The following is an 8,820-nucleotide window of genomic DNA, read 5'->3' on the forward strand; positions in this document are numbered from 1 at the left end:
GAACCCGCCACCTTAGGTGTACGTGGCTGGTGCCTTAGCCGGTTGAGCTATAGGCGCCGAGCCAATATCTGGTTTTAATGTATTAAACTTAATCAGTTAAAAATTTGTTCTAAAAATTTTATGGAGATCATTACATAACTGAGTAAATTTACTAAAAATCATTGAGCTACATACTTGAAATGAGTGAATAATATATGTAAAATATGACTAAATAAGTTAAATTTTATATTTTTTAGATGACCAAGTTTAAAAATTATCACCTAGCACTTCTAAAATAATTTAAAGAACTTAAAAACAATAATATTTGGGGGAAGAGGAGAAAGGCAAGTGTGTGTTTAATGAATGGGTACATAGTTTCAGTTTGGGAAGATAAAAAATATTTGGGAAAAGAATGGAAATGATGGCTGTAAAACAATATGAATATACTATGCCACAGAACCATACACTCAAAATGGTTAGAATGATAAATTTTATGTTATACATATTTTACCACAATAAAAATAATTAAATAAGTGAATATGAATACTAGCCGTTTTACTGTGGGACTGACAGCCAGGTACAGCAGCTGTCATCCCAGCTACTCAAGGAGGTCAAGGTGGGAGGATCACTTGAGGCCAGAAGTTAGAGACCAGCCTGGGCAATATAGCAAGGTCCTATCTCTAATTAATTAGGCAGACATGGTGGTACACACCTGTGGTCACAGCTACCAGGGAGGCTGAGACAGGAAGATCACTTGAGCCCAGGAATTTGAGGCTGCAGTGAACAAGGATTGCACCAGTGCACTCCAGCCTAGGGAACAGAGCAAGATCCTATCTCTAAGAAAAAAAATTAAGAGCAAAATTAAAAATTAAGACAAATGAAGGATTTTGTCCATCTGCTTCCTTTTCAAGGCTCCGTCCTGATTTAGTATTCCCACTATAGTGGGTTGAATAGCAATCCCCCCAAAAACGTCAACATTCTAATTGCCAGAAACAGCAAATGTGATTTTATTTGGAGATATAGTTAAGGATCTTGAGGTGGAGAGATCATTCTAGATTATCTAGGTGGTCCCTAAATCCAACAATAAGTGTCCTCATATGAGACACAAAGAGAAGACAGAGGAGAAGGCAATGTGAAGATAGAAGTAGGGATTGGCATGATGTGGCCAAGGAAAGCCAGGAGCCACCAGAAGCTGTGAGAGACAAGGAATGGATTCTACTTTCCATCCTAGAATCATTGGTGGGCACCTTGATTTTGGAATTCCGGCCTCCAGAACTGTGAGAAAATAAATTTTTATTGTTTTTGCCCACACAGTTTGTGGTCATTTGTTGTGGCAGACACAGGAAACTAATCCACCCACCAACTTCCAGGCCTCCAGGTCTGGTTGCCAGGAGCTTCACTACCCAAGATAGCCAGACACGGGCCAGCAGAGGCGTCAGGAGCAGATGAGAAGAAAGGAAGGCCTTGTACATGTACACACCAAAACAGAGATCCTGTGACATGTTTTGCGAGACAGGATCCTTCTGGAAACACCTAGTGACATTCTGAAGAATGAATACCAATTAAGAGAGCGTCTTAAAGAATGCCTCTGCACAGCACAGCCACTCTTTACCATTATCTTATCTTTACTCTGATGGGTCATAAGCCTCTTTGAAACAGACCTTGACTCCCTTTTTAATTGTTTCAGTAACACAATGTGATGGTCACTAGCACCCTCCAGCACTCATTGATGCCTCTCTCTAGTTCAAAAACAGACCATTGAGGTTTGTTGACCTTGGAGACAAGCCATGATCCTTTTTCCCAATGCAAATCCTGCTTTAAGGATTTTTTTTCTTTAAAAACCATTTAGTTAGACTCTAGGAGTTGTAGTGTTTGGGGGTTTCTTTTGAGACGGGGTCTTGCTCTGTCACCATGGCTAGAATGTGGTACCATCATCATAGCTCTGTAACATCATAGCACTGTAACTTCACACTCCTGGGCTCAAGTGACCTTCCCACCTCAGCCTCGTGAGTGGTTGGGACTATAGATGCATGCCACCATGCCTGGTTATTTTTTTTAATTTTGTAGAAAAACGGTCTTGCTATGTTGCCCAGGTTGCTGCTGAACTCCTGAGCTCCCACCTAAGCCTCCCAAAATGCTGGGATTATAGGCATGAGCCACCATGCCTGGCCTCAGAGTTTTTTTAAATTGACACATAATAATTGTACATATTGATGGGATAGTGATATTTTAATACAAGTATACAATGTAAAGGATCAAATTAGTATAATTAGCATATCCATCACCTTAAACATTTATCATTTTTTGGTGTTAGGAACATTCAAGATCCTCTCTACTTGAAAATATATAATAAATTGCTAACTAGTCACCCCACAGTACCATAGAACAAGAACACTAGAGCTTATTCCTTCCATATAATTTTACATGTGTTAACCAACCTCACCCTGTCCCGTAAACCTTCCCCAATCTCTAATAACCAAAATTCTACTGAATTATATGAGCTCAAAGTTTTACTTCCCAGATATGAATGAAAATATGCACAGATCCTAAAATTTTGAACAAATCTCTGAAAATAAGAAATCAATTACAGTATATTCTAAATATGTGTTCATATTCATTAACTCAAGCTTCAGAAAATAAATTTCAAAACTTTAAACACTAAAAAAAATCTTTACCTAATTTAACAAGTTTTACCACTTCTAAGACTGGACATTTGCAGTTGAAATAAACTCCATCCATATCCTGAATTTTATATCCCAAGTACATCATGCAAAATCAATTCATTGGTTCCAATTTTCCAGTATTTTACTTCCAAGACATTGGGGAATTCAATTTCCAAAAATCCCTGTTGGCATTCAAAGACCAGTAGAATTACTAAATCCTTCTACTGGAAAATCCAGGCCATTATGTTCCCCACATGGGCTTAAAATGAACCCATATCAATTGTTTGACAACCATCTGGTTGCTAACAAGAGACTTTTGGAAACCAGGCTTAAAATAAAACTGCACAAACTAGCACAAAGTTCAGAAAATCACCAAGATTAAATACCCAGATCACATCTCTCTCCATCCTTTCTTATCAGCATTTTTATCTTTAATTCCAGAATCTTCATTTTCCTCAGTTGTTTACTGCTTTGACTTCTGGTAAGATTATCTCTTAAGACTTTCTATGAGATTCTTTGTAAAGATAATAATGTCAAAAGGAGATATGTTTTCTATCCATGTATACCTAGGAAATGTGGTACACAATTAAGCTAAAGTTAAAATAATTCTAAAATGGTAGCTTTGTTGTTATTCAAAGAATAACACCACACAAAGAAGAAGTCCCAAACCCAGAATGTTATTTTAAAAAACACTATACCCTAAGATGGTTCTACTTATAGGTGACCACCTCTGTGGTACAATTTGAAGTACACAAAAAATATGCCTACCCAAAAATCTTTCTTCCCCATCCCCCACTCTTCCAGAGAGTCTGAAATTTTCATCATCAGATTTAATAATGGGCCCAAACAATGCAAAAGCAGCCTTAGAGTTCATCTGGTTCAACTCCCTAATGGCACAGATACAGTTATCTGTATACAAAATAATACTCTTCCTATAATAAATATTTACTGAATGCCCACTCAGCACCAAGCACAATACCAGGTACTGGGTGAAGGCAGATACCATGCCACCCTGTGCTCCAGTCCATACAAATTTATCATCTAGCCTAGTAAGAGACAAAATTCACAGTTAAGATCTTTCAGAGAAAAAGTTGCCCTTGGTCAAGGTTTGCTGGTCTTTGCAATTCAAAATATTTGGTACAAAAATTCTCAAACCACTCAGATCGCTTCTTGGCCTTTTGGCTAAGATCAAATGTAGTATCTCGAAACACTCAGAATTATTGTTGTAACTAGAGGATCATAGTCTGTTGGTGCATTCTTTTTTCTTTTTTAAATTTTTTTAAAGATTTTTTTATGAAATCATAGCTGTGTACATTAATGCAATCATGAAGTACACATATACATTTATTCTAAGATACTATAGTATGAAATTATTACCAGGCTCAGCACCTGTAGCACAGTGGTTATGGCACCAACAACATACGCCAAGGGTGGCAGGTTCGAAGCCGGCCAGGGCCAACTAAACTATTGCAACAAAAAAATAGCTGGGCGTGGTGGTGAGTATCTGTAGTCCCAGCTACTTGGGAGACTGAGGCAATAGAATCGCTTAAGCCCAAGAGTTGGAGGTTGCTGTGAGCTGTGACACCATGACACTCTACCCAGGACAATATAGTGAGACTCTGTCTCAAAAAAAAAAAAAAAGAAAGAAAGAAGGGCAGTGCCTGTGGCTCAAAGGAATAGGGCGCCAGCCCCCTATGCCAGAGGTGGCGGGTTCAAACCCAGCCCCAGCCAAAAACTGCAAAAAAGAAGTCATTATTATCAGCTATAAAACCCTATATTCCAAGATGGGGCAAAATGTAAAGTTGGCCCAAGTATCCAGCAATGAATGAATGAACAAAATGTGATACATTCACATAAGAGAATATTATTTGGCCTTAAAAATAAGCAAAATTCTGTCCTGTGCTACAACATGGGTAAATTTTGAGGGTCTTATGCTGAGTAAAATAAGCCAGTCACAAAAGGACAAATACACTTAAATGAGGTACTGGAGTAGTCAAATTCGAGACAGACAGTAGAATGGTGGTTGCTGGGGGAGGGGAAAACGGGATGCTGGTGTATAACGGGTAGAGTTTCAGTTTTGTAAGATGAAAAAGTTCTGGAGATCGGTGGTACAACACAAATCTCCTTAAAAGTACTGAATCACAATAACTGAGAAAATGACATGAAGGCTGTGTTGACCAGTTTGACGGAAGTAGTTCGGATTGCATGTGAAAACCCCACACTGTACTCCAGAAGTGCATTAATGTACTTAGTCACCATTCAATAAAAAAAAAAAAGTACTGAATCATATACTTAATAGTTAAGATGGAGCCAGGTGCAGTGGCTCATGCCTATAATCATAGCACTCCAGGAGGCCAAATGGGAGGATTGAGGCCAGGAGTTTAAGACCAGCCGGAGCAAGGCTGAGACCCGCATCTCTACCAAAAATAGATAAATTAGTTGGGCATGGTACCATGGCCTATAGACACAGCTACTCTGAAGGCTGAGGCAGGAAGATCCCTTGAGCCTGGAAGATCACTTGAGGCTGCTGTGAGCTATGATGATACCATTGCACTCTAGCCCAGGCTACAGAGCAAGACCCTGTCTCAAAAAAAGAAAAAATAGTTAGGATGGTAATTTTTTTTTTTTAAGAGTCAAGAGTCTCACTTTGTCGCCCTCAGTAGAGTCCCATGGCATCACAGCTCACAGCAACCTCCAGCTCTTGGGCTTAGGCAATTCTCTTGCCTCAGCCTCCTGAATAGCTGGGACCACAGGCATCTGCCACAATGCCCAGCTAAGGATGGTAATTTTTATGTTATATGTTTTACTATAATTTTTTTAAAAATTTAAGGAAAGTCAAACAAGATTAACAAATGTGCAAGTTGTAGTTATGTGTTTTTCACTGCAATTAAAAACTTAAAAGATTAATGGAATAAGACAAATTCTGTTAAAAGAAGCTTTTTCTACCTCAAGCATCTAATTTACTCTGGGGCCATGGTGGGACTCAGAAGGTCACAGTCATAATTCTAAGTAATGCAATCAGAAGGGGAAGAAATAAGGAGGAAAGAGAACCAATAAAACCAGATCGGCCAGCAGATGAGAATTACTGAAGCAAGATGATGGGTACAAATGAGGTCATCAGACTAGTCCCTCTATTGTGTATTATGTTTGAAACCTTCCTAGTGATGACCAATAAAAGTGAAAAGCTGGTCAAGAGAATGTTTCTCTGGACAAATGCAAGAGCTGACCTCTGGGGTGTCTAATGCATTATGTTCCAGCAAGGCAAAGAACCTGAGATGTGTAAGTCAATTTAAGGGGTACAAAAGCATGGCCTGTGGTCATACATTCTACCTTTAATAGGATACATTTATGTCATTCAGATCTCACACACTCACACATACACTTTAGCTCTCATTCTCCCAGCTTACCACTTCCAGGTCATTACTACCACCACTCCTAGGTCATGAAGTTTCTTGGGCAACTTCCAGTTTCTTTAAGCAAATATATGTTAGCATACAATTCACACTGTCCTGAGCTTTCTTTCTCTTACTTTCTATACTTGGGTGGTCTTTCTATAGCAGGCAAAAGCATCTTCATTCTTTTTTTCTGGCCGTAGAGTATTCTGCTATCTGAATGTACTCTAACTTCCATACCACAAATTAATAGACATTTAGAATGTTCCAAATAGTTTCCTATTATATCATACCTTATTTTTTTTTTTTTTTTTTTTGCGCAGTTTTTGGCTGGGGCTGGGTTTGAATCCGCCACCTCCGGCATATGGGGCCAGCGCCTAGTCCTTTGAGCCACAGGAGTCACCCTATCATACCTTTATTAAAGATAGTATGTTAACATTATCTTGAGCTGAGATTCTCTTTCCTCTTCTGGGGTCTCTAACTCTTTGAGGTACATCTCTTTTGTAAAGCCTACTTTGATCACTCTGGTCCACAACAAGCCCTTCTTAATTTCCATGCTACACATTCTCACACAACTTTGCATATATTATGTATCTTTCAACTGTCTGATATGAATTGTGTGGTCCTGGAGGCCACAGTGATTGCCTATACGGCTTATGTATTCTGCACAGCACCTAGCTGTTTCAGCAAGGATTAACTAGCATTAGTAAATGCTTTCCTTACTCAAGACTTATAGGTTTCCTGGTCATGAGATACCCTTCAGAGATAGGGTCTAGCCAGTTTTGCTCTGTGGATTATCATAAAGTTATTATCAATTTGTGATTCATTGCAAAAAATCCAAATCCAACAAACTGGATCCTTTTGCCATGCTCTGTACACAGAATAGGAAACATGACATTCGGAAGATGCCTGACATCTCAATTCACAGGCACAAAATGATATTTAAATAGCATCTGTGGTGGGAACACAGCCAACATATACAAGAAAGTTACAAGTACCATTGATGTGGAGTGGAGAAGAGCTCTCATGCATTTAAGAGTAAATTATGCTCAGCATAATTCTCAATCATATTTTAATTTTACTCTGCAATCTACTTCATTCATTCAATCAATCTATATTGAGGAGAGCCAGGGAAGGCCTTTTAAGGAGGTAACTTCTGAGCTGAAACCTGTGACAAGCAGGAATGGCAGATCAGGAAGGGGGATTTCTGGGAAGCTTCCAGCCACAGGTAGAGATACACAAATAGCAAGTGAGGTTCTAATATTATTGGTGTCACGAGTTGAATTGTATACCCCTAAAAGATGGTAAAGTCCTACTCTCCAGTATCTATGAATGTAGCCTTATTTTGAAAAAAGGGTTCTTGCAGATGATCAGCTAAAAATGGGGTCACTTGGGTGGGCCCTAATGCAACATAACCAGTATCCTTATGAAAAGGGGAAATCTGGACACAGAGATGTGCACACAGGGAGAACACCATTTAATGATGAAGGCAGAGATCAGAGTGATGTATCTACAAGCCAAAGATGGCCAGCAAGCCACCAGAAATGAAGAGAGAGGCAAGGAACAGGTTTTCCCTCATAGCCCTCAGAGGGTACCAACCCTGCCCACACCTTGATCTCAGATTTCCAGCCTCCAAAACAGTGAGGTGATAAATGTCTGTTATTTAAACCCTCAAGCTATGGTACTTTGTCACAGATATGAGAACAAAGTAATCTTATACAATGGCTATTAGGTACAGTAAGTATTCACATCATGTCAATCAATTCTAGCAGCAGAATCCTCATCCTAAACACTTACTTAGAACAGTATATTAACAGATTAAAAGGATGAAATGTGTTTCAAAAGAAAATACTTCACTGTCTACAAAACCCACAGAGGGCCCACCTTCCTTGATTCCACAAGTTCTTTGCAACTCTATTTGAAAAGAACTTAAAAGTTTTGGGGAAAAAAAGCTGGACCAGAAAACCTAGGTTGGGGGGAGAGCAGGGATTTCTATCATCACATTAGTAAATGACTCTGATAGCCAGCACCATTGCCATCTGTGAGCAACTACTATAAGGTAGGCACTATGTCATTCCTCATATCAACTCAGAAAGGCAGGGGTGGTGGCCCTCTTCAGAGAAGCAAAATCAGAGGACTGGACTTGCTAAAAGCCCCTGTATTAGTCATCTGGGGCTGCTATAACAAAGTGCCACAGATTCGGGGGCTTAAGTAATAGAAATTCATTACCTCACAGTTCTAGAGGCTCGAATTGAAGATCAAGGTACATATGGTTTCTCCTGAGGCCTCTCTCCTCGGCTTGCAGAAAGCCACCTGTTCACTCTGTCCTCACATGGCCTTTCCTCTGTGCATATGCATCCTTGTTGTTTCTGTGTCCTAATCTCTTCTTATGGAGACATTAGTCAGACTGGGTTAGGGTCCACCCTAATGGCCTCATTTTAATTTGATAACCTCTTTAAAAGCCCTGTCTCCAGATACAGTCATATTTTGAGGTACTGGGAGTTAGGACTTCAACCTAGGAATTAGAGGAGACATAATTCAGCCCATAACAACCCCTTAAGGAAAAGACTGCTGGGCCTATACTCCACCCAGAACTTGACTCTAGAAGCCATTTTCTTTGGATCACATTGCCTGCCTTTAAAAATGCTACAAAAGAAAAAAGAAAAAGAATAGCTTTTTGGTTTCTTTTTTAAGATTCTCTCTCTCTTTTTTTTTTTTGAGACAGGAGCCTCAAGCTGTCCCCCTGGGTAGAGTGCCATGGCATCACAGCTCACAGCAACCTCCAA

The 8,820-nt window shown here is 39.5% G+C and overlaps 1 protein-coding gene and 1 pseudogene across 5 annotated transcripts in view; one reads left to right on the forward strand and one right to left on the reverse strand.

The window, feature by feature from the left end:
- The window catches only part of SH3KBP1 (SH3 domain containing kinase binding protein 1), a 357,471-nt gene that overhangs the window by 248,528 nt on the left and 100,123 nt on the right, over nucleotides 1-8,820 (reverse strand). The gene's annotated exons all lie outside the window — the stretch shown is intronic.
- On the forward strand, nucleotides 3,805-3,985 carry LOC111726019 (annotated as a pseudogene).

This window comes from Otolemur garnettii, unplaced genomic scaffold, assembly GCF_000181295.1.
Source record: "Otolemur garnettii isolate 467f Iridium unplaced genomic scaffold, OtoGar3 scaffold00051, whole genome shotgun sequence".
Lineage (NCBI taxonomy): Eukaryota > Metazoa > Chordata > Mammalia > Primates > Galagidae > Otolemur > Otolemur garnettii.